This window comes from Anabas testudineus, chromosome 22 (assembly GCF_900324465.2).
Source record: "Anabas testudineus chromosome 22, fAnaTes1.2, whole genome shotgun sequence".
Taxonomy (NCBI): domain Eukaryota; kingdom Metazoa; phylum Chordata; class Actinopteri; order Anabantiformes; family Anabantidae; genus Anabas; species Anabas testudineus.
Window position 1 is genome coordinate 18,254,186 of NC_046630.1, and position 27,280 is coordinate 18,281,465.

Genomic DNA, 27,280 nt, shown 5'->3' on the forward strand with positions numbered 1-27,280 from the left:
TGACATAATATAGTTTGGGAAAATAAAAGCCACAGAACATCAGTCTCTCTAGTTTTTTAAAAAGTTGACTCATTTATGAGAAACAGTCCTTTTAAAATCATCAAATCAAATGAGAAAATGCAAACTCTCCAGTTTCATTGTACTTCCACGACTAAACCACTGACTCATTATTCAGTTGTGTTTATTTACAAGCTGCCACGCTAAGCATCTTTTTTAATCACTTGCAAAATCAATGCCTTTCATCATTTTGACCATAAACATACATCACCACTTCCGTCCTCTATATATTATTGCAGTACAGTGTCTATAGTCAGCTACAGCGGTGTAAATCATTCTCTCACTACTCTCCGTGTCATTAAGTGTTATTGATTATGATTCTGGAGCCTTTAGTGTGTCTCTTTGACCTCCTAGTTTAATAAAGGATCTAGAGTAATTCCCACTGTCATCACACTGGGCCCAGGTCAGTCTGCTGACAAAAGTGACAGGTCAGGGGATCATGTATTGCTAAACCTAACTGGACCTTAATCGTAGTGGGAGCAGATCACAGTGTCTGAGTGTAACTGTGGACCTGTTTCATCATTTTGAAAGAGAGACGTACACAGGTAAACACCGTCACTAACAGAGAGAGGGATGAGGATTGTGATTTGTGCATGACAGGTCGATCAGTTTGTCCAGGTCCACTTAAATGTGCAGGCACAGCTCTTGGTTACAGTACACACACACACCCAAGCACACACACGCGCGCGAGCACACACACACACACTTGCACTTAGTCGTCTCATGCATTGTAATTCACAAATCTCTCTTCAATAGGCTCTCCATTGTGTCAGTGTGTGTATAGTGAGCAGCTTACATTCACTGTGCAGTCATTTGGACTGTCAGCTTAACTGAGTGTGCGTCTGTGTGTGTGTGTCTGTGCATTTGTACAATAGAAATAAACTGGTTCAGTTACAAAAATGCCTTTTGGAGTCAAACCAAGAGTCGCTATCTCAACAAAAGTACCTTTGGGCTGCTTATTTGAAAAATAGAATAGAATAGAATAGAATTTATGCAGGTTTAGTGAAGATTACACAAAGCACTTGATGGTAAATTGGCTTTAAGAAATGGTTGTATATTGTAGTATTTGCAAAACACATTATTTGCTGGATTTAAGAAACATATACTTTATCGGGGGAACAGTAATTAAAGAAAGCATCTTTCAGTATTGAAAAGTGAGAAGGGAAAGATTGGTTAAGAGGGAGGAGAGGAAAAGGAGGTAAGAAAAACACAAGTTAGTGTGCAGGAGTTGAAAGACATGGAGGAGGAGGAAATAAGAAGGAGAGAAGGAGGCGTCCATGTGTCCTGCACCTGATAAGGCCTCCGATTGAGGGCTATAAATTACACCAGAGAGAGAGAGAATTTACACACAAGCAGGAAAACACACACTCTTAAAAGCAGACATACCTGACCCCCCCCCCCCCCCCCCCCCCCACACACACACACACATACACACACACACACACACACACACACACACACACACACACAGAGTGCAGGTTATCTATCATCAGTTAATGAACTTAGACTGACAGACAGCTCCATGTCTCTCACACTGATCCTATTAAGACCTGCCTGACACAAAACAGACTCCTATTAATACAGTTAGCCTCTGTGTGCATGTGTATGCGTGTGTGTGAAGACCAGCCAAGCTTGTCTATGACGAAAGAAAACACCACAATATTCTGTTTGCTATTATAGTCCAGAAAATACATTTTACTGACAGTGAGAGTTTTTGTAAGTAAAGCAAAGAAATGATTGTGCTGATCTAGATTTTTTACTGTATAGAGAGCGATAGCCAACACAAAGCTGGAGCACTCGTAAAAAATATACAAGCAAAGGCAAAATATGCATCTGATGCCAACTCCAAACAGAAAGACCAGCTCCGTCGGGCCAAAACCTTTTTGCTGTAGGTCCTTACAAACCCCCACCTCCCTCCATGTCAAAGGCAGATCATATGTGGCATGGATCATATACCACACTGAATAAACAAACAATGAAATGACAAAATATTCACAGAAATCAATATAATTTTACTTTAACTGTACCTGCAACACATGCACAATCAAGACTGTCCTTTTCAATGAGAGAGTAAGTTGACTGGTGGAGATCTTTATGCTGAGATACAGGGTGATGATGGTAATAAATGGGTTCTCATTGACAGGCTACAACAACATCTAATGTGTCTGTGTGAGCACCTGTGTGACGTCTGTAGTTCCTCTGTTCTCATTTGGTCTTAAACCAAACTCTGCAGTTAACCATAGGCCCCAACATATACACAGCATGTGGTGATAAGAAAAAGTCCGGCCTGTGATAAGATATGTTTTGGTTTTGAATGAATTTATTTCTTCAAATCAAACATAAATATTTCCTGTTAACTGAAATGTTCCTCAAATTTTTGTAGGGGTCTCAGATCTGTTTAAAGTGAAACCCCAAAATAAATCACAGTAATGGCAAAAATAAAATCTGTTTGAGCAGTACCATGAAAAACATTCTGTTTTTACATAACATACTGGTGATTTCCTAGCTTTCGTATTAACTGAAGATACTCTTCACAACTCTTGTTCAGCTAAACTCTCTTTTACACCTTCCCAACTGGGAACATTTCAGACACTGCGTCATCCATGTTAACACCTACAGCTATAATGAGCTGCAGTGGACTTAAAGACAGTGTTTATTGGAACTGGCTTAAAACAGGAGTTCTAAACCTCACAATGAAAATCAAACCAAACTCTGTTTCTGCTGCTGGAAAGCGGTGTACAAATTTTCTTATGGTTCAGAACAAGTGTACCCACCAGGCTGGATCTGAAAGTTAGACCTCAAGTCATTTAAAGCTACAATTCCCCAAATGGCCACTAAATGACAATAGAAAAAGTCTGACAGAATTACTGGTGCATTTACAAAGTTAGCACGTGGACTCAGCACCTAAACCTAAACTATGTTATTGTTTTCTAATGTGTTCACTCCTGCAATTCAGCTAACATGTCATCTAACTTTAAAGTTCAACTACGTGCTCACATTGACACTTCCATTCCTTTCGGCACTTTTACTTTTTGCATAATTTGGTCAACATCCATTTCATTTTCTTTCATTAATAACGTTTCAACATCCACTTCAACTTCTTTCAGTATTTCTTTGACAACATCCATTTTAACTTCTTGCAGTAATTTTTTACAAGATCCACTTCAAGTTATTTGGTAATTCTGTTTAAACATTCACAACAGGTTCTAACATTACTTTACTTTACAATACCCTATTGATATGACTCAGTTTTGATTATCTCTCAGCAAATGTCTTGTCAACTTCTTACAGTGCATCAACTTTAGATACAACTTTCTTTTAATATCTTTAGCTTTGGCTATTACTGCCATCAAACAACGTTTCTACAGCTCAGAAAACTCAACACATTGCAACACAGAAATTATGAAAAGAATATATAAATATATTGCAATAATTAATCAGATGCAGGCAATGTATTTCTTTATTTTAGCCTTTCATAATCAACAAGGATGGGAGGCTAAAAGGTCTATATCATTAACAGTGATGGAGCCCACACTCCAGGCTTCAAAACAGCTCTTCAGAAAACTGTAGGTGACATCGCAGTGACTACAGCTAGATTTTTTTTATTGTTTACAGCAAAGAAAAAACATTGATACCATAGTGATGAAATAATGGAATAATGAATAATAGCCAAGTCGGAACAGAAAAGAACGCCACCTACAGAAGCTAAAACTGCATCAACAGAAATTCAAAGGAAACAAGCACCACAGTATTCTCCACACTGTTTGATTGACAGGTGATGACTGGAAAGTCACAGGAAAGAGATGGAGACACAAAGTAAACTCTTATTTAAACTAACTGAAAGGTTCCTGAAGTCAAACATTTACACTCACATAGAAAATATTAAACCACTGTGTCCCTGCATTAGCATAACTTAGCATAAGTATTTACATCAAATTGTTACACAACCAACAGGTCAGATTATCCAGGAGGGCAGAGGAGAGAAACTAAGGACATGAAAAGGAAATGAGAGGGAAGGAGAGGAAGCAAGTAGCCAAGGGAGGAAGTAGAAAAAAAAAAAAAACATGGATACACCTCAATTCTCTCAGAGCCTCCTACTCCAGACAAGGAAGAGAAAAAAGTACAAGGATGCAGGAAACAAGGAAATAAGTTCTTTCCTCTGAGCCATCAACTGAATGAACGTCCGTTTCTGATGACAGCGGCACAGCTGGATCAGCTGTCAGTCAGCTTTGTAAACATATGCACATTTAATAAAAATCAGCAGCCTGTATTTATTCTGTGCTTAGATCAGTCAAACCGCGTGCGCTGCTCTTCACTGCTCAAAGGCCAAAGACACATAAACAACTGTTTATGGCAGCAGTGTTTATTTTATTTAAGATTTATTTGCATCTGACTGTACATTCATTATTTATTAATCCTGGTTATGATTGAAATGTGTTGCAGAAACTGAATATATCACTTCAGACTATATTTCTACCTCGTGGGAATATTGAGCTTCACGTCATGGTGACTGACAATTAAATCATGTTTATTGCTAAGATACATCAGACTTTCTGTACTATGACTTGTCAATCAGGCCTCCTATTAACGTGAAAACATTACTTTTAACCAGGTGATGAATGTGACAACAAATATTAGAAAAACTTTGGAGTAAATCATTGTTCAGATCTGTTCGATCAGCTGCAGCATCCTGTCACAAACACTGTATGTGCTAAAGGGTGTGTCAGACCATTAAAAGACCTCCATAGAATGTGGTCTCATGTATCCTCACTTCTTTGATCCTCACAGCAGAAATAAATAAATCTGGGATGCCCTTCAAGATGGAGGACCAGGACGACTTTCAGGTTGAGCGAGAACAAGGCAGGAAGAACAGACACGCAGGGAAGTGATACAAGAGGGAAAAGGACACAGAAAATTAGGAAATGACAGAAGAAATAAGGGCTGCAACCAGAAAGATTAGATGAGGAAACAAAGAAATAAGAAAGGAGAGGATACATGGAGAGGAGAGAAGAGGAAGTGAGAAGAGATGAGGGAAACAAGGGAAGAGGAAATAAGGACACAAGGGACAAAATAATAAGAAGAAAACAAGCAGATGAGAGGGAATAAGAGACATTGAGAGGAAACAAGGCAAAGAGTGAAAGGATAAGGAGAGGATGGAAGGGAAGAAGGGTAGAGAACTAAAAAGGGAGCCTTGGTACATAAACGCAGCAAGATGAGACAGTAAGAATTAAGGGTCAGATTGTGTCTCTGTACCTTCTCCTGTAAATCAGCTTAAAATGTCTAACACCACCAATCCCACTGTGTGTGTGTGTGTTTGTATGGCTATCATTGTGAGGACCAGCATGAATTTTTAACCATTGGACTGAGGACATTTTAGCCAATCCTAACAATGAACAGGGTGTTTAAGAGCAATTTCAGGGTTAAGACTAGGTTTAAGGGTTAGAGTTAGGTTTTGTTTTCGGTAAAGTTTAGGGTAAGGTGGTACAGGTGATAAATAAAAAATTGAAACAGAGTAGAGTAGCATGGTCTACGCGACAATATGGGGCTAGGGAATGTATTATGTCAATGAGTGTCCTCACACTGACTGCCATACAAAAATGTGATTGGGTGTTTGTGTGGGGCTGGACAAGAGGAGGAAGTGATGTAATGATCACATTCGGGAAGTCTATCACATCCTGTTTTGCTCCATGATTTGTTTGCACTCTCCTCATTTCCTTCCTTTCTACCTTTGGCTTCCTTCGATTCCCTGCTCCTTGCTCTCCTACTCTTTCTCCATTTCTCGTCATTGACTTTATTCTCTCCTGTTTCCCTTTCCTTTCCTCCTTATCTATTTGATTATTCCCTTGCTTTGTTTTATATCCTATCCATCCTCCCCTCCTCTTTTTGTTTCCTTTTCTTCTTTCTATACTTTCCTTCCTCGCTCCTTACTTAGTTTCATTCCATTCTACTCCTGCATCTTTCCCTTGTATCCTCATTTGTTGAGTTGTTTGTTCTTATTCTCTCTCCTTCCTTTACTCAGATCAATTCTCTGTCCTCAACATTCCTATCTTCTTAACCTTCTCAACTTTTCCTTCCCAGCATATCTTTCCTGCAGCCTCACGTTATCCTGCATCTCATCACTTTCAACATTGTATCTGTCCTTCTCTCACACAGTTACTCTCCCTTTTTTCCTTGCCTTCCTTGACTTCCTTCCTGTCACACTTCAATCAAGAACACAGACACAAGACGATGACCACAAATCTTATTCTTGCACCAGCTACAATATTAGACTGATCTCTGACTCCGAAGACTCGTATACTGAGTCTTTTGTGTGTGTGTGTGTGTGTGTGTGTGTGTGTGTGTGTGTGTGTGTACTACAAACTCAGCAGATCATTTTAACTTTGGTAAAAGAATTGTACTCAGAATTGCTGCAACACAGAAAAGAAATAAGATGTCAGAGGAGGAAATGCAATGCTACCCTGTGGGCCAATCACAGCTGCTGTGGTCTGCATTACGATACGATTCGTTGGTATACATGCTGTTTGCAAAGACGTATACGTAGGTAATGACAGCGTCATCTGTGTCACTGTTCACATACAGTAGCTCCTTGTGTACTTTGTGTATGTCTGGAGAATTTAAAAGTTTAGCCACAAGGTGACAGAGTAAGGGTAGCCATCCGTGACCAATGGAATCACTTCCTCATACATGTTCACCTTTGCACATAAACAGAAGCCATGCAGATAGAGATTAATCTTGAGATACTGACTTGGACACCTGTTAGCACCACCTAGTGACAACAGAAATGGCACGTATACATGTTGTTTTTCAACAGTTAACGCTATTTTTGTGGTGACTCTAAGCAGCTGCTGAGTTTGTTACATGTGATGCTGCCAAAAATTAGTATTTTTATTACATTTCTGGTGGTGACACACTGAATCAACACATATCTACATGGACGCCATGTTGCATACGCAGAGTTTCAGCACCTGAAACCCAGAAGCACTGAAGTTGTGTGCTGTCAACGTACTGACACAGCGTGACAAGACAATTTTAACACTAGTATCAAAAACCGCTCTAACAACAGCCTCTGAAATATATCATACAAAACAATTTGTAGCATGAACCTGTCTGTGTGGTTTTCCTCAAACTAAACTACTTAAGGGAAAATTCAAAGAGGAAACCAGGGTTCATAAGGTTAATGACAAGAATTTCATTCATGTTTTTGTCTATGGCACGTTCGGTTCATGTTTTAGTGTGTGCGTCTGAGACTTACATCTGCACACACAACCACACTCATACAGAGACCAGCGCTTCCTGTCATTAGGCAGCAGACCCGTTCTATAATTAGAACATCTGGACCCAGAGAAGTTTAGTGCCAGTGCCCTCACACACACACACGCACGCACGGACACACGCACACGCACACGTTTCTTCAGTCTTGCAAAGACACATACAAAAACACGTACACGCCACTCAGCAACACACATATATACAGTAGACACCAAAACCTGTATGTGCTCTACATTTCAGTCACTTGTGTCTTTTTGTTTTTTTTTTTCTCATTGCTTCTTTTTCTGTTGTTTTGTTCAAAAAAAAGCACATTAAAGTAAGAAAACAAACAACAGCTTGGAGAGCTAATGGCACGTTAAATGAAAAGAGAGAGAGAGAATAGCTCATGTAGACAGAGAGAAAAAGAGAAAAACAACATTATCAAGTTCAAACATGGCTTTCTTAAATCAGTCACTTTTTTTAAAGACAGTCTAGCTCAGAGCCTACAGATGCCTTTCCAAAAGGAGAGATTAATATTGATAATAAGAAGGCTGGTCCTTTTTGTTTTGTTTGTTTCTCTCTCTCTCTCTTTTTTTTTCCATCTCTGTGGTGGAGGGAGAATAAGCGTTGCGGGCAATTCCTTTGACAAACCCCCTCGTCTCTCCACACAAGCCCATGTGAAGCTGAGCCAACTGTGGCTTAGATCTCTGCACACCATCACGACCAGAGGAACAAAAGGACCCCCCTCCCACACCCAAATAAAGGGGGAAAAAATTGTGTGCAAACTGGTTGGAAGCTAAAAAGCAGCAGAGTTAGCAAAACTTTTATAAAGACTAAGTGAGAACAATGCAGATGAAGGCGCAAAGCCAAAGGCTGGTTGGAAACTAGTTGTAAGCACAATTAAAAACAAACAAAAATGCACTGAAGTGGTTACTGATTTAATAATGACACCACTGTGGACTGACGACTGAGGCATTTCATGTCTGTCAAATCTGTCCACCACCGACACTGATGTCACCAAAGACGCTCAATTGTTGAAGCACAACATACAGCACAGAAGCTCCAGCCAAGAAAACGCACAAATTATTATATTGTTGTCTGCATAAGAGAGAAGAGATATCCATATAAAAAGAAAGGTCCTGTGATACAGTATGTACCAGATATATATTTTTTATTCCACCTGGAAACACATACCCAAATGTAATCAGTAGTACCTAAGATTATTAATAATAATACTATTATAATAATATTAGTTCCTGTTATTATTATGAATCTACTATTTTATTAATGACGTAAAACTAGTCATAATGCAGAACAATTCATTTCAGATCAGTAAATGATGTTTTTGGATTAGAACGACTGATGCATTTATGTGTTCATCGCTGTAATACAGCAGCCAGTAACAGTGGAGCTTATTTTAACCAACCTGTTGCTGTTTTGACAATCATGTCAACAGGTACCTTTTAGCTATATTATGTATCACATATCGTTTGTGTAAAAGGAATAAGAACAATGATAACACTTTTCAAATTAATATAGTACACTCCAGATGCCTCCACCACCCACTATGACCTCAACAATGAACATAGTAGAGTTAGCACCTTTCTGACAGTTTCTATTGTAGTCAAAATCAAACTGTAACCTTGCAAAAGTAGAATTCACAGAAGAGCTGCTGTGTTGGACTAAATTAGATTGTACAGGTGTCCCTAATAAAGTGGCAAGTACAGTACATTTACCAAATAATTGGAAGGGATCAAAAGGATGATATTTGCCTCTGAAATGTAGTGAAGCCAAAATAGCAGGAAATGGAAATGCTCAAATGGTAGAAATACCTCAAAACTGTACTTTCCATTTCTATAAAAAGCATTTTCTTTTTCTTTTTTTAGAATTCATTACCCTCCAAATGCAGGTGTTTTTATACTATTACATCTGCAATGCTGTTAAGGACTCAGGCTGTTTTAAAGGGGGCGAATACTTAGTAGTCGTCAATTGTTTTATATTTTAAAGTTCATCTCAATAATTTACTTACTCGTCAATTTTCTGTGGAAAAAAAAGAACTAAATGAAAACAACTATGATTTAGTGTTGTAAAAACAAGACAAGGAAGTACTGTACAGTATTCAGATAAAAGTACTTAGACACCCAATATATAAATATATATATAATCGCTGCCACAGAAACATTAAAAGCAGAGAAGGAACACAACTATGACCTGATTTGCATTTCCTGTCCATACACACTCCAAAACTAAGAACTGTAGCACTTAAAAAAAATGCTTCGGCATCAACACAGGCCGCTAAGCTATCTAAGTAGAAAATATCCAAAAGCTATCACAAACACACCTTTTCAAAAAATACAGTTGGGTGTTTTGGTTTTCTGCATAAATTGATCATGAAGCGTAATGAGATCTTCACCGAAGACACAAATATCAACAAACACAATATTTCTGAGGTGATAAAACACAAACAGTCCTGATCCTTCATGTCTCTACTGAACACACCTGTAGCTGTGGCTTAGAGTCCCCAACTTTTCCAACGTTTACACACACTGCACCCGTTTTAATATCCAATAGTTGTGGGTATGATGAAAAGCATCACAGTCATATTGCAACAGAACCATTCAAACCACTTCAGGCATGACCACAGCCACACTTAGGTCACGTCCTCTGTGCTTTTCCTAGAAACCCAAATAAATACCATGGTAACCATTTCCATGACACATCACATGAAACAGAGTTTTCCTTTGAACAGCTTGTCATCACTTAATGTATTAAAAATACTTTAAATACTAAAGAGAAAGACATGCTTTCTGGAGGCAAACACCTGCGTCGTGCCTTTATTTTTCCATGACTTGTATCACCCTGAACTGACTCAGACAGACAGACGGGTTGGACAGTGAGGAGGTGAGACGGTCACCCTGTCGCAGAGAGAGTGAGAAGTGTTTCGGATGAGTTTTTGCTGAAGTGAGTCTCCGGGTAGATTTGTGTTTGACAATTCAATTAAGGCTGCTTTCTCTCTGCGGAGAGTCTCGTGTTTGTTGGCTTTTAGAAAACTCTATCTCATAGACACCTGCCAGCTTAGAGCCCAACGCAAGCAGAGGGACGAGTGAGATTAATCATACGGCGAAAAAGAGGGGGGAAGCTGAGAGATTTCTGAAGCTGGAGGAAGTCCAGTGGGTTGGGTGAAGAGAAGCAAAATGGTCTCTCAACAAGTGCAGAGAAGCCTAGAAAGTAAATCAGCAAACAGTTGTGCTGCATTAAACAAGCTCAGAGAATTGTACCTTGACATCTGCTTTTAATTAGCACGGAAAATAAAAAACAGCACTCCATCTTGTTTTCTTCTTCTCTCTCTCTCCCTTAATTTTTTTCCTATCAGCAGCAGCGAAGTGGCCAATTCCTTCTTCACTATACACTTAAACAGGTGGGTCCTTCCTGCTACCTGTCTCATCTTACCGATTACAATGTGCAACAAACTGCAAACTTGATTTTTGCAGAGAACCTAATAACTGGGTGGATTATGTTCCGATGTAATGGGAGTTAAAAGTTTACCATGCTGAACTCTGTTGCTCTGCGTGACTAATGAGTGTCTACTCTGTCACACATGTAGCCCCACACTTTGCATTCACCACAGGGGAGGATAGTTTATGCAACTTCTCACAACCACTTTTCATCTTTCGCTAACCCTAACCAAAGTGCTTTTGTTGCCTGAACCCAACCTCACATGGCACTCTGCACTCAAATCTGCCATTTGTCAGTCCTGCACGTTACACACCCTCCATCCACTCCTCTAATTATTATATTATGTCTGCAACAAAAATATAATAAAACGCTTAGCTGCCTAGGAACCTCATTTTCAGGTAATGCACTATGTGCAGTGCTAACGTTTGAGTGAGGTCACCTGACTCCATGCACCAATGGGAATGATCAGAGTGTAATTTGTTCTACCCTGGCAAACACAACTTCCACACATTCACACACTCCTGAGAAGACAATAAACCTTCAATTCTAATTGTTGTTAATGTTGTAGGAAAAGATTAATGCTGACCATGATCAACATGTGCAAAGCATAACAGCTTGTTGAGTATGGACTGCATAGCTGCAGACCAGTCAGTGTCCATGCTCACCACTGTCCACCACCAGATACTGCAGAAGTGTGCAATCATCCAATATGCATGCAATATGCAGGGAGGTGGAGCCTATCCCAGCTGGTGAGAAGCAGGTGGAGCAAATAACATAATTGGCAAAATGAATGGAATGCAGACAATAATGTAATTGTTGTGCCAATTTAGCTTATTGTTTCTGTGTTCAGGTTCATGCATCAACCAGCCATAAAGTGCTGTTTCTGTGACTTTGAGTCAGGTAGCTTCTTCACCCTTCTCCCCCTCCTTCCTCTCCGCTGCTCCTCCTCCTCCTTCTCCCTTCATCTCTCCCTCCCTGTCTTTACTTTCTTTCTTCTTCCCTTTTATCTTCCGCCTCTCCTCGCTCTTTCATGGCGTCCTGTCGTCAAGTGTAAACATGACTGAGCGCAGAGCCAGAGGGGTTTGACTCCTATCAGCTCTTCTTCTGCTCTCGTCCTCCAGTCACGCCCCTCCTGCTGATACCACAGAGGAGACGGCGAGGTTCACTCCAAAATAAGAAATCAACTGCTGAAAGCTGTGACAACTGCTTTTATGAAACAAGCAAGTAAGGTATCTAAAGGAACACAGGAAAAAAGCTTTACAAACTGAAACCCCTGTACCAAAGTTGATTTAAATGTATTTTAAATTTTAAAAAAATCAGCACTAGCTGCTGAGTGGAGCATTTAGCAGCTAAAGAGGCAGATATCGCCCTCTCAAGTGGGCTGAGACAAAACCAAAGCAATAGTGAATACTGGACTTGATGTCATCACATTGATAAAAACGTCAAAGTCAAAAGACTGAACGGTGACAGCATGTCAGCCTAGATGTTTCTTGCTTGGTTACTCTCAGAGGTGTTTAAAGTACACAAACTCAGTATTCAAGTAAAAGTGCAAGCATACCTGCCCAGGAAATACACTCTACTACAAGCAGTAAGTAATAAGTAACCTGTTATGTTCTACTAAAGTACAGGCTCTAAATTGTAATTAATATACCAAAGTAAAAGTGCTCCACTAAGAAAAGCACCTCTACTTACTGTGCTACAAATGTTCATATTAAGTGAATTAATGAATTAAAAGATGTTTTGACCTGTCACTGGACCCCCCCATGCCAACATAAATCACCTTGGCCCCATGTTAGGAGACAGCATTCACTATCCCTATCCAATCATACTTAAAATCTGACTTAATGTGTTTCAAAGCTGCTTTTCAGTACCAACTTGACACAAGCAAAGAGAACTGACCTTCTATCGTGTGCTGTGTGGCAGCTTCATCTGAATATCTCAGCCTAGTCAGTAGTCAAACTTTCATCCCTCCTTATGTAGCTCCATCAGTTGTACTAGTTATAACAGAAAGTAAATGTCTATACACGCCTGTCAGCAACTTGTGCTTCACTGAGCTGGGCCCATGAAAAAGAGAAGTGTGCCTATGGAGCTTCTTGCACCATCAGCCATGTCTTTACAGCCTGCTCCAGGATCAATTCTTTATACCGACTCAGTTAAAAGAGAAGAAAACTAAAAAATGAATATGCAGTTTAACTTTGTAATAAATGTGCAGTGAGCGTGCTTGTAGTGTTGACAATCCAATTTCAGGTGTGTGAGTTTACAGTTTACTTACAGTAGAAAATAAACATTTACATTGATATACTAGTCAACAACTAGCCACTTCATACCTCTTCATTCAATTTTAAGAACTATAAATTCTAAGCACTCCTACAATGCGGCTTTGACATCCTGACTAACAGTCTCTTTCATATTGTATTAACGGTATAACGGTATGAATTGATTAATCCATCCTACATTTCATTTCAACATCTACTGTGTCTTCTCGTGGTTTGAAAAAAAAACAAAAGGAGAGGTTTTCCTGATCATTTCAGTTCAGACTGAAGCAGCAGTAAGACTGTGGTCCAGTAGAAAAATGTGCTGCTGCTGCAGTGGCTACCACAGTCTGACATGATAAATTTGGGTGTCGTGAATCTTTGTGGTTGGGAAGGGATTAAAAATAACCGCACACACACACACTTACACGCTTTCACCCTATGCACCTGTACAGGAAGAGCCCTGTGCATTAGTTATGTAGCAGTTGGTTTGCGGCGGTGATGGGGAAGTGAGAGCGGGACTCAGGTGAATTCCATCAGCTCTGGTCGGATCCACTAATAATAGATGACCACTGAAACCAACACAGCATTAGCAGCCATTTACTGAAAAATCAGTCACACAGTCACCCTGTGAGAAAAGAAACAATCTACAACTTGTACGCACTGACTGTACCACTTCACTCCTCCACAGTTTACTATGGAGAAGAATTCAACTAGCTGCAGAAAATAATCCCATGACACAATAAATTGTGGGTGGGATGCATGAAGTTCCTCATGCATGAAGAGCAAGGCACAAGTGAAAAAATCTGAACCGCTCAGTGGTTTCTTTATATCCATATGCAACCCAACCTCCCACTCCCATCCCACCCACCTCCATTCAGGTGGCAAAGGTAAAAATAAACAGGTGAAAAGACACAAGACTATACATCCACAGCTATTATAGCTGCTCTGTAAGGCTCCAAGGCTGTACTGAGGTTCACTGGTTCTACTTTGAGCTAAACAATATTTCATCTTCAATATTTGTATACTAAATAGGCAGAAATGCCACTAGAAAATAAGTTTTAGAGAGTGCTAATATAGTGAGCTAACTCTTACCCTAGTCCTTAGTCAACCGCATCTCTTCTTTATTATTGGTCAGTTTTAGCTATTCTCATCTTGCCTAAGTTTAGGCTTGCTTTAGTCACCAGAAGATGACTTGTTTGAGCTGCTTTTAGATTAAAATTTAGTCAACTGATTTTAGGCTCAAAGAAAATTAAAATTGAAATAATGCACATCATGACAGGTTGCATGATTAAAAATGCATCTTTCCAAAGAGTGGTGTCTGGTCTGGTGTTCTTATTTTAAGCAATGACTCCAGACATGAGAGAGTATAAAATAATAAAGTGTGGAAAGATGCAACAACATCAGCAAATCCAATGTGATTATGCTCAAGGACACCGTAACAGGAAGAAGATGGATGTTGATGGACACAGGTGAGCGAGGTAGGTATCAATTCTGTAACCTTCTATGACCTTCCAGTTAGAGACCAGCTGATCTAGCAGCAGGTTACGAGTGACCAGTCTGCCATACAGACTACAGACTGAGAGGAGACTAGTTTGAGTTACTGTAGAACCGCAGTCTGAAGCAATATTTATTCATAGCTTGAACTGCTTAGCTAACACTCTAAAACCTGAACAGAGATTCACTATGATAGAAAACTGAATCCTCATGTTGGAAAATATGGAATCAAGATGATAAGTGACAAGAGATAATGAAATCTGTGGTTGATTAATTTTCCACAAATTAACTAATTGATTATTAAACTAACTTTAGCACTAAAGATAAGTAATTAGTTACAAGCCTGTCATTAGAGATGAGTGGCATGTGCACCTCCTCCTCACCTCCTGTACTACATGTCCAAAAGTATGTGGATACAAGACCATTCCACTAAACACGATATTTGATCCTCTTATTACTGTGCTATCAAACCTGTCTACAGGCTTGTGTCCAATTCAGCCACAAGTTCTTGAACAGAACATTTTGAGATCAAACAATTCTTCAGAAGAATCAGCATCATTTAGCTGATAATTGAAATAATCATTACTCCTTTGTTTTGGACAGCAGACAGCTTTACAGCATCAGCCATTATGGGTACTGACAGTTAGATACATGCATGCCAATGATATTTTTTGCTTCTCGTAAAACATTTTTTTGAATTTATCAGGAACTTACAGGTTCAAAATTCTCCTTAAACTTCCACTTAGTGACTTAAATGTCAGGAAAAGCGGTGAGTGTGTGCGTTGTTGTTGTATGTTTCTGCTTCCTGTCTCTGCTTGTTTTGCATTTAACTGGAGCCGCAGAGTCAAATTTTAAAATCTAGGAAACTGCAACATCACAATGTGATGAAAATGATTTTTGGTTTCCCTTCTTTTTCTCAACATCTTTGTCTGTTCTCATCACTGTCAGACAAATTAAAGTAACCATAGGTATTTTTATGCCTGGCTGCATATTTTCAGCCTGTTAAATATGGTATTTGGGGACGTGATAAATCCTGACTAGAAATGTGATGATAATAACTTCTGATTAAACACTGATTACTTCAGAATATGTCAGTGATTATTGAAAGGTGACACCAAAGGAGCCAGGTACCAGCCCCCTCTGTAAAATGGAGCTTCTCTGTTTTATCCCCTGACAAGGCTGTTACCAACGGCGACCGTTAACGCCGACTGGGGAGAGGTGCATCGTGGGATTGCCACCTGGATGGCACCTCCTTTTCTGGAAACGAGGAGTGAGAAGCCGTTAACGAGTTAGCATGTCTGCATGGGTGCAAGGCTGCAGGGACACATAAACACACACAAGCGCACACACACACCCACACAGAACAAGAACACACACACACACACACACAGAGTCAGATAGCGCCTACAGACATTCTCTCAGTCTCTCTGCATTTGTTGATGAGATTTTTGTAGAAGAAGAAGAAGAAGAGTGTGTTGTATCAGACTACTGCAATTGCTGCATTAAGAATCATGTCAGAAGTCAGTTCTGCCTCATATTTATGTCCTGGTGTTATAAATATGCACTAAAGAAGGAATTATTCAGATTTCTGTACTGTTGCATAACAAAGGGGAAACATTACAGGCTGTTCACTGACTCCAATACTCCACCACCTGCTGAGGGTACTGAAATTCAGTAATCCCATTGTGACCTGTCACTCTATTTTCAACAAAAAACTTCACACCCTGACGAGACTCCTGAAAATTTTTCCTGGACGGAGCACAAGTTCATATTAAAGGAATGCTCCACTGTTTTGATAATTGGTGGAGACTGGTAATCAGAGCAAACTGTCAATAGAAACTTCTCAATCAACTCCTGCAGCATCATCCACCTTTCTTCAGTGGCAAGAAAAAGTATGTGAACCTGTTGGAATTTGTGGTTTCTGCATTAATTTGCCAAAAAATGTGATCTGATATTCATCTAAGTCAAGAGTATTAACAAATATAAGATATAAAAATAACGCCTGAAGTTGCAAAAGAGCATATTAACACTCCACAGCAGTAATAGTAAAATGTTTTGTGGACTGATTGGAACTACTTGGAACGAACACACAGCACTACATTGGGCGTAAATAGAGCACTGTATATCATCATGAAAACATCATCCCAATCGTAAAGTATGGTGGAGGAAATGTTATGATTTGGGCCTGCTTTGCTGCATCAGGGCCTGGTCAGCTTGCAGTGATTCAGGGCAAGATGAAAACCCAAGTGTGTCAAAAAAATTCTTAAGGACAATATGAGAATGTCTGTCTGTCAAAAGGTTCACATACTTTTTACATACTCAAACTCTAAATATAGCTAAATACACAACATGTAAAAAGAAAAAAAAAACTAATGTAGCAAATTAAGGCTAAAACAGCTTGAAACCCGACTATATATTGTGCATGTGTGTCTTAGTGTACACACCTGTTAACAACACACCAGGGCCAAGAGAGGTAGCACAGTGCAAGATTGCAAACCAGCCAACGTGGATGTAAACTATTTTTTTTTCATGGGGAAAGAAAAACATACAGTACAAATACACAAGTACAGTGCAGTAAGAATTTGTAGACCTCTCAAATGTGCTTGGTATAAACAGAAATCCGTTTATCATCTCCCACTCCACAGATTTATTTTGGGTCTGGAACCTCTGCTTTAAATTACTTTTTAAAAAAGCATAAAACCAATATCAATATCTTTAAATAAAATTCAGTATCTTCATTATGTATCTCACATAATGCTAACAATAAAACATAAGTTATTTTTGTTGGCGAGTATGCCTTTATTTTTAAACAGCAGATTTAGAAGGTAACTCGTGAAAGATGACATCTGTCTGGTGTTAGATCTCGCTGCCTCTGAATGTCTCTGTTTTCTCATATTCTTTGTGTCTGTAACCACCCCTCACTTCCATCCCTCTCTCTCTCGTTCTCTGTCTAGGTCTCCCACCCTTCTGTCTCTCTCTGAATAGTTAATCATGCTCGGTTTTTGCCTTATTAAGACTTAATGCAGATAACAACAGCTCTGGTTTAAATCAGAGGCAGTTTGAAATCAATAAATAAAAGCCAACTTCATCACCCACTCTCTTCATCTCTTTCTATACCCCTACCCCACCTCACCCACCCCGCGTTGCAGCAAAATTGTATCCCATGTCTTTCACTAACTACATTAGAGAGCAATTACAGCTTAATGGTTGTCGAGATCCATTATCACCATTCATCTAACCTTTAAATATTTCAAGATAATACCGCTTTAATTTGTGAAATTTAATGGAGAGAAAGAGAGAGAGAGACTTTTCCCCAGTGACAACTGTCTTTCCCCTCATCCACTTGTTTCTTTCGTCCCTATCCTTCTTCCTGCTCCTTCTGGTACTGTCAAGAAAAGTTTTTTTTGCAACTGAATCACACAAAAATAAATTGTAATGTAAAAAAAATACAAGTATAAAGAAAATATTAAGTAAATCAATCAATAAAAAACAATAAAATCAGACACCTGGGTTCTAGACCTTCTATTACTTCCACTATATTAAAAGCTCATGTGAGACGACTTAAACGTTATCAGGCCAAATATAGATTAAGAACACATTTTTCTCACTTTCTGATGAAGGTGTTCCTCATTTGGCCTGCGAGTCCCCTGGAAACCCCTGAAGTACCCCAGGGACATCCTGAAAGCCCCTCTTTATTTCTGAAAACAAGCAAGTGCTTGAAGCTAAGAAAAGGCTACGCTAGAATTTAACTGTGGAGTTTAGGTCAATATGGAACTTCAGAAAAAAAAGAAAGAAGAAGAAGTCAAAAACATGACAGAACACACTACATAGTTAAATATTTTAAATGGAGAAGTAAGAAAAAAAAGCCTACACTTGGCTAAAACGTCCCTTGTGAATGTTTAACGAGAAGAGCTAGCAAGTTTTTAGTTAGCGGATTTGCTAAGGAAACATTCATCCTACAGTAAAACTACAACACTCAAGGCAGCTCAAATTAAATATTCATATTTCTGGTGCTTGATTGTAGAAACTTTTGTAACAGAACTTTTTAGATGAAAAGCTGACAGAAGAAGACAGTTACAACTAGCTACAGTAGCTAACAAAAACATCTAAAGTATGTGTGTTGTGTTGTGTGCTGCCTACCTCCAGTAGGGGTTCTTCTAAAAAACTACCGCTCCCAGGAAGAAAAACTGCTGCAAACTAGTAACTTACAGTACAACATTGTAACATGATACATTAAAAGTAATTGTTTTAATGTTCTACCTCTTATTCCTACTGTCTAACTGTCCTGCTGTTTTGATAGACGAGTCTTTGAGCTATTGCGTTTTGCTCTCTAGGGCTTATGGGAAATGGTGTTCCTTAAAGGCCTAATCTAGCAAATCAAACAAACCACAAACTACACTATTGATCTGTTTTTTAAAAATCTACTGTAGTTATCTTTATTCTCCGGTCACACAGTTTATTTTTGAAAAAGGCTGTGCTGGATTTTATGTTATTAGCGACGTTAAAAATGTCAATGAGATTTTGACTGAGGTATTCTTACTTCTGGAATGCAACCTGGAAGTTTCATTTCTGTTCAAGGTAGAATTTGAAATCTGAAAATAACTTTGTGAGTAGTTTTTGACCACAGAAATATGTGAAAGGCCCCGCATTTGAAAATGCAAATCTCATCCTTTGCTAATAAACACCGTGTGAAATGTTCTTCCCCTCTAGGCAAGGATCAGGTGGAAGGGACCTAAAGAGAAACAGGATGTACGCATATAGTAAAGAAGCTAGTGGAAAGTTCTTGTCAGCTGACTCCAGCCCTCACCTCAACTCTGCTTGAAATGTCTTTAACTCTGATTGAACTCAAACCAGGGATACTTTCCATCAATCTGAACCTGGATGGAAATGCTGATTTTTAACTACAACCTACAAATGTCACAAGGTGATGCGGCTTCCACCTTCTGCATTTATCAAAAACATGACTTCTTTATTGAAAGCAGAAGATTTGCTGTGACAGATGTGCTATGGAAATAATCATGATAGTAATGATAATTTCCATTTCCATCGCATCTGTACATTGTGAAAAAAAAAAAAAACTGTAGAAACAAATCCCATCTTTATTTCCCAAAGCACAAGGTGACCTGTTCTAAATACTTGTTTTGTCTGAATGGCTTTGCAAAAGATTTAATAATATGACACAAAACAATGTAAATCTTTACGCTGGAAATACGTAGAATATAAGATTGGTATTTTAGATTGATAAATCACTTAAATTACTAGTTTATTATCAAAATGCTTATCATATTGTATCAAAGGAGCTATCACATTATTCTAAAGCACTAATGCTACAGCAGTATACTTAGAAATACACAAGAATGTACTCAATTAATTAAAAAAAGAAAAACAACTTGAATCAAGATTATTTTAGTTAACCTGAATGAGACTGTCCATCTGAACCCCAATGACTTCATAAAGGTGTATGACACACAAGAGACGCATTTTTGAAAATGTTCAAAACTAAAGCAGCAGCAGAGGCCAAAATATTCCCATTTCTAGTCTTAAGTTAAGTCCAGACTTTCTGTCAAACTGAAGTTTCTCAACTATTCTAACACACACAGATACACAAAATGACAAAAACGCTCCAGTGGTATACTAAGAAAACATTCCCACACTCAAAGGACAACAATTTAGTCTGAGTGTGCAGAGAGAATTGGTGGCAGCCTCAGCAGGGTGAGAATGCAGCTTGTTAAGGAGACAGGTAAACATTTTCAGCGCTAATTTGCTCCAGTTTGTTTGCCATCAGGCCAATTTGTATTGTTGCAAACCAAACTCCACATCATAGCACAGATGAGATTCATAAAGTGTGGCTGAAAACAGCGGCAATCCAATTAATTCACACTTAACATGCTACGTGTGTGTGTGTGTGTGTATGTGTGTGTGTGTGCATGTGTGTGTTAGGTCTTTGTCCTCTGAGAATCTGCTGTTATTTCACTGGGCTGAAGTTATTTTTAAAGACATCCACAGTGAGAAAAGTGCTGCAAAAATAATACCCAAGATATTTTTTTTTTTTTGTTGTTGCGGGTACAACAGTGAGGCGGGTACAAGGGATGCTGAGAACACAGAGATCCTAGTCCTCCCATTAATCCCAGTAAACAACTGTCCTCAAGAGAATTAATTTTAGCTTTTATGTATGTTTAATAAATGTGTAAAGTAATGCACAAAACCAGTAGGCCGGTAGGCTTGTCTATTAAGTCAGCCCACAACGGTTCCCTGACCTTAACCCAGTGCTGTGAGTGCCTGAACCCAAGCATAAGAGACTTCAATACCTCTGTCATGTATCTGGATGTTGAGCTGCTACATTATGGATGTAGATCTGATGTTTGTTGGTGGACAACAATACGTTGCCTGTGTACATTTCATTGATATGTAAAGTATCAAGTATTTGCAACTTGCCATTTACACTATTATGAACACAACATGATCATTATGCTTACAGACAGCGTAATCCTGTTGTAAAATGTAAACGTGATTGCAATTTAGTTGTATATTAATTTCATTTTTAGGAGACTGCAAGGATCTTCTAGTCCACTATTGTGATGATAACCTCAGATAATGGCCAGTGAATTATCTGGTAACATCATGAAAAAGGTTATACAGTTGGGGAAGACATTTGAGGAAGTCTGTCAGCCTAGAATAAGTAGCTGTTAGCTGGTTATCAACACTTTTCTAAGAACAGCACTGGGCTGTGAGGTATTTTCCTGTAGTGAAGGGCAACGCAACATTTGTTTTTTCTCTGTACAGTCATTATAGAAGAAAGTGCCTTTAAATGACATTTTTCTAAAGGTCACAAGCACTGTGACTCTTTGTATTATCAGAGAGGCCTTATTCAGACAGCAAAGCAGCTACAGTCCATGATCCATACATATAAGTTTCCAAACAGTCTTCACTGGTGCTGTAGCAGCAGTGCAGCACGCACGCTACATTCAGGAGGGGGAGGAGGTTGGTTTACAAAAAGTACAAGTGTATTGGCAGGATCTGTCACACAGGCAGGGAATGGTTAGTTAATCAAACACAGACATTCACATGCACTTCAACACACACACACACACACACACACATGCATGCACACGTACATACACACTAGGGACTCCAGAGGTTTCAGGGACCAGATGTCAGAAGGGCAGAGCGTGACACTTGACTAAGAACAGGCCTCACCGGAGGGTGTGTGTGTGTGTGTGTGTGTGTGTATCACAGTCAAAAGCCACTGCACTCTATAACTGCATTGATCTCAAGAAAACACCCCCACCCTCTTGTGCACGCGCACACACACACACACTCACAAACACACACACACACACACACACACTAAAGTGAAGGCTTCCCCTTTGAAAACCACATAATACATGTCTGGGCACGCAGGAAGGAGAGCTCTGCTGCTCTCTCTAAACACATTAAAGTACGTCCACGTGTGGGAGTGTGTGTGTGTGTGTGTGTGCGCACATGGACGTGTGTGTTTATGTGTGCATTCAACTGTTCAAAACGACAACAACAGCAATCATCTAAAGCCAAAACTGAATTATGTTCCAAACAGACCGCTGGTCTTCCTGAAGGTTTTTAACTGAGCTCTAGCCCCTAACAACAGACTCCATCCAACAATCGGAGTGTGATTTGTGTATGATTGGGAGGAGACTCAGGACTGTGCACTGCAAACCATATAAACACTACTGAGGTACACAAATGTTACCTATAGACAACATTAATGTCGATGTCTGCAAGGTCAGTTGTCATTGTTTTTAGTGTGATCAAATTAAGCTTTCATATTTGCAAATATGGCAAAAAAGTCTAATGAGACTAATGCACACATGGAAGTTTGAAGGAATTACGAGTACTATGAAACCAAGCAACCAGTAGCAGGAGATTAGCTCGGTGGCTAACTTTACAAAGCTGCAGAAAAGCTAGGAGGCAGTAGCCTCAAGAAGAAAGAAGAAGAGGAAAGCTACAAGTTTAGGCTGGAATGCAGTTGTAAAACATAGAACACATAGATTTAGCAATGCATGCAACCAAAACTCTGTCTGGTCATAAAGAATCAAAATACTGACTACTCTATTATTATGTACTACTGTCAGTATATAGAGATATCCTGAGCTGAGGACACGTATAGTAGCTGTTATTTCAGTGTGCCAATAACATGTGTGTTTACATTTATGTAAATGATGGTCGAGCATTAATATAACTTTAAAATAATTATTTGCACTCGTTTAGTTTATGTAATCAGGTCATGGCCAAATTGATAGTATTAGCACAAAATAGGGTGTTAGGTTTTGTGGAAATACACTGATTGCATGTGCGTGTGTGTGTGTGTGTGTGTGTGTGTGTGTGTGGGTGGGTGTGCGTGTGGCTGTCAGACTCTATAACTGCAGTCATTAAGTTAACAGAAAACAGAACCTGCTGCTTCACATTTCACATTACTACTATTAAGAGAACCGCTGCCTGGTCTATACACTACAACACAGACACACACACACACACACACAGCAAAATGCAAACGATCACGCTGAACAAAAACCTCATTCATGTGAGCTCACAAACACAGATATGAAGACAAAAAAAGAAATCCCAGTGGAAAAAGTAATTGAATCTAATCTAATAGTAATCTAATATTGTTCGAGGGAACAGTGATCACAGTGAAACCAAATAACCAGTAAATTCAGGCAACTAAATTTTACCTACAATGACCTTTGACCTATTGACTGATTTACATTTTCTGAGGAAATCTGCTGTTCTCATGATAAACTAATGTTATGTGTTATTTAGAAATGAGACAGCATTCTGCCGATATGAGTCATGGCATGGGCTGCAGCAGGATCCTGCAGGACACACACACTGCACACATCATCACATATGAAAATGTGAAAGGTTGTTTTTTTTTTGTTTTTGCCCCTTATTTAAGTGCACTGTGTTCCAGTAATCTGTGTCTTTAAATGTGGCACCAAGTTTCAGTGTCAGTTTCAGTTTTAGCTCTCTCTCTTGCTCATTTGCTCTGTTTTCAGTTCATGTCTTGTGAGAAAGCTTTTTAAATTGCTGATTACCTGATTTCTCCTTTTTATTAGCTTACTGTGTTTTTCCTGAGAAATGTTAGGTCACCCGATGTCAGAGCTTTCACTGCTTTACCCCCGACTTCACAGAGAAACATGTAGTCTGACGTTATCTAGTACGACAGCGTCATTAGACACTGGTTTCAAATTGTATTAAATGAACAAGACTCTAAAAATTAAGTAAATAGTAAATTAGTATAATAAAAATAATATTAGTAAATTAAGTTTGAAATAACTACATGGTTAAATATGATGTGAAATATTACAGTATGTGTGACAGACTCTTACTTGATCTATTGTTTACGTGCACAGCCCAGACAGTAGTATCACCTGGACAGACCTGATAGCAGACCTGACCACTTTCCAGCGCTATGTCTTGCAACATAAAAAACAAAGAGACACAGTCATATCACATGTAACAGCCTACAGTACTTTGTTACAAAAGACAAAATACAAGTAAGCATGGTCTAAAATGACCAAAGTAGTGATTTAACTTATTTAGATATATGTCGATATGGACTGAAAAGAATTATGGTGATATACAGTTTTCAAAGTATCAAATGCGTGTGATCTCAAGGTAACCTCATCTTTCGTCTGCATTTAAAGGGCATTTAAACACGCAGAGTTCATCTTCATTTTGTGAAAACGCATGGACATCCATATCGATGGACAAAACTCTTGTGCATCACCTTTATGACAAGATGGCTGCCACTGCACACATATACACGCTCCAACAGGAGAAAGAACTGAAGCGAATGTGAAGCAGGGCTACAAGGGTAGAGGGTCTGCAGTCGTGTTGAGAGCGGGCCGTGTTTGGGACAGAGAACAGTCACTACTTGTTTTATTGCCTCATGATGAACACCTGCAACGACTGAGGAGGAGAGGGGAAAAAAAGAGGTCGAGGGCAGACAAAAGCCTTACATCTCTGAGAGAGAGAGAGAGAGAGAGAGAGGCAGGGGGAGAGAGAGGAACTGTGGGAACGCCTGTGTGTGTGTGTGTGTGTGTGTCTCAGGTTACATTCTTACAGAAAAGCAGCCAAATGAGACCTTCTGTGCACATGTAGCCCGCATGCAACAACATACACGCAAGTCTACATATAGGAGAGTAGCTTTGCTTTACACATTGGAGTAAAGTAAAGGTGCTATGTGGCAAGGAGAACGTGTGCATGCATCTCTATTTACTTCATAGTGCTGTGTTTTGGCCTTGGCCTCTGCGTCTAATAGAGGGAAATCTTAATGTTGCACCACACAATGATATGGTAGACAATAGTTTTCTTTCAACTTTGTGGGAACAGTTTCTGTTTGTCCCTTTCCTGTTTATGACAATGCTCTCATGCACAAAGCCAGCTCCATAAAGACATGGTTTTCCCTCTGTGGCGCGGAAAAACCTTCACAGGCCTGCTGACCTCATCCCCCGTCCCAACACCTTTGGAATAAACTGGAGCGGCAACTGTGAGCCAGGCCTCACCCAGCATCAGTGCTGGGGCCTTGCTAATGCTGCTGTGGTTTAATGGCCACAAATTCCTGCAGCCAGGTGCCAGCATCTGGTGGAAAGCCCTGAAACCAGGAGGGGTGAACTGAAGTGACGGCTGCGGTGAGTCAGCATCTGAAAAGTCTTGCACTAGCAAACAAGCAAGTCATTAATCAGTCCAAAACTCAGCTGTGTTGTGTTGACAGTAGAGTTAGGACAGAGTTCAAACCTAGTAATCCCACTTTAAAAGACTAGACTTCAGAGGCTGATGTCATTGCACGCAGCAACTGCTTGTCCACAACTACCTCTATTCCTTTTAAAGTTACTACATTTCTTACTATATTTCTTTTTCAAAACATACTTAATAAGGTTTCTGTAGCATTGCTGATATGTATTTGTTCTTTTCTTTGATGGAGCTTGGATAGCACGTCCTCACGTGTATTTTGAATTGAATTTAAATTCATGTCCGAAACTCATCCTGATCACCATATAAAGGTAAAGACTCCACGGCTCTCGCAGCCTAAAACACTTTTTCACTGAAGGAAATGGTTTATTGAGGAAGCAGGGAGTGGAGGGCCTGTGTTTTCCTGAAAATACAGCCATGCCTCATAGTGAAGATTTATTAATCTTTGTTCCAGATTCCTGCCTCCAAAACACACAATACCTTTTTTCCAGAGTGGTACAACAAATTATTTATGTGAGTCTTAATCAAATTGCACATAAACACTCACACAGAGTAATACACTGAGCTCATGCAGGCTAATTTTCTGACACACGTGGTGCAGTGACAGACCCCAGATTTTGCCTTGCCCCCTCTCTTACAGAGTCACTGAAGCAATTAGTTCTGCTTCCTGAGTCCTGAGAAGTCTCTGGCCACACCCAGAGGCTTCTGTTTGAAAGAGTTACACACAGAGCAACAGAAAAACCACCTAGATGTAAATTTTGTAGTGCACGTTCAGCTAATGTTTAACGTAAAAACTATAAAGCTTTTTATGCATAGTGCTGGTTAGCTCATGTTTTGTGGCCTTAATTAAAATTACAATACAGCAAGTGAGCGTGCAATGCAAGTTAGCGTGGAGAAGAAGAAACGGTGCAGGCATCTTCTTTTATAAGAGTTACGCCAGTCACAGCATATACGCCAGAGCACATCAGCGATGTTATCAGTGTAACGACATTGGCGTGTGTTCATATGGACGGTCTAGGACGGCACATGCAGTGTTATTTACAGGGGCTTTGCCTATCGCTGCCTGGTGAAATTAAACTTAAAGGTTAAAACAGGTATTAAACACCAGGAGGGAGGAAGGAGACGAATTATGACCTTGTTGGCTTTCGCAAAACCATGTCCATAAAGTAATGGCTTTCCCAGTCCTGATGTCAACCCCATTATCCAACACCTTTGGAATGTACTGGAATACATGCTGTTGGCCAGGTCTCGTCACCTAAAATCAATGGCCAACAATCTGAGGGTGTTGCAGCTGCATAGTAATGGCCGTGGATATGACTGAAACACATGGCCAAAATCGTAGGGTTTCCATATACGGCTTTATAAAGCCTTACATATAATGCACACACTCTTTATTTGTTTTTTTCCAACCACTTCCTTTTGGTTTTGGATTGGCAAGCAAGATAATGAAACATAATAATGCAAATGTGTTTATGTTTGTTTTGCAGGAGTAGGTGTCACATCCTTCCAAACAGTGGTTATTTCTTTTAAATCTCCAGTGTTGTAAATCTTGTTGATATACACCTCTGCCTTCCAAGAACACAGCAGCAGGGAAACAACTTCATAAAGCCGCATTTATTGGATAATTGGTCCTTCAAATGGCTTCAAGCTGTCGAAGGATGGCTATCCAACAGGCAGCAGGCCGGAAAATGAGAGAAAAAAGGAAAGTCGGAGGGGGTGGGGATGCAAAACCCAAACTAATGTCCTCTTTAACATCCTCTTAACCAAAGGCTAAAAACACTGTGTGGAAGTTGAGGTTTTGGCCTGAAGTTATTGCAAACACAAAGCTGTCAAATAAGACAAACAGCCAGAAATACAACAACAGCAGTTCTCAACTTTTTCAATTAACATTTCATGTTGGTGCATGGTGGAGCAGCCAGTTTGGAAGATGGAAAACAAACATTTGAGACTGATCCCAGTCCAAACAGAGGTGTTTACAAGTGTTTGTGAGGAGAGCCAGGCCTAGAGTCATTCAAGTGCAAGGTTGTTTCAAGGTTGTC

General features: G+C 39.5%; 1 protein-coding gene across 5 annotated transcripts in view; it reads right to left on the reverse strand.

Moving 5' to 3' along the window:
• The window catches only part of LOC113147947 (transcription factor 4), a 193,597-nt gene that overhangs the window by 147,979 nt on the left and 18,338 nt on the right, over positions 1-27,280 (reverse strand). The gene's annotated exons all lie outside the window — the stretch shown is intronic.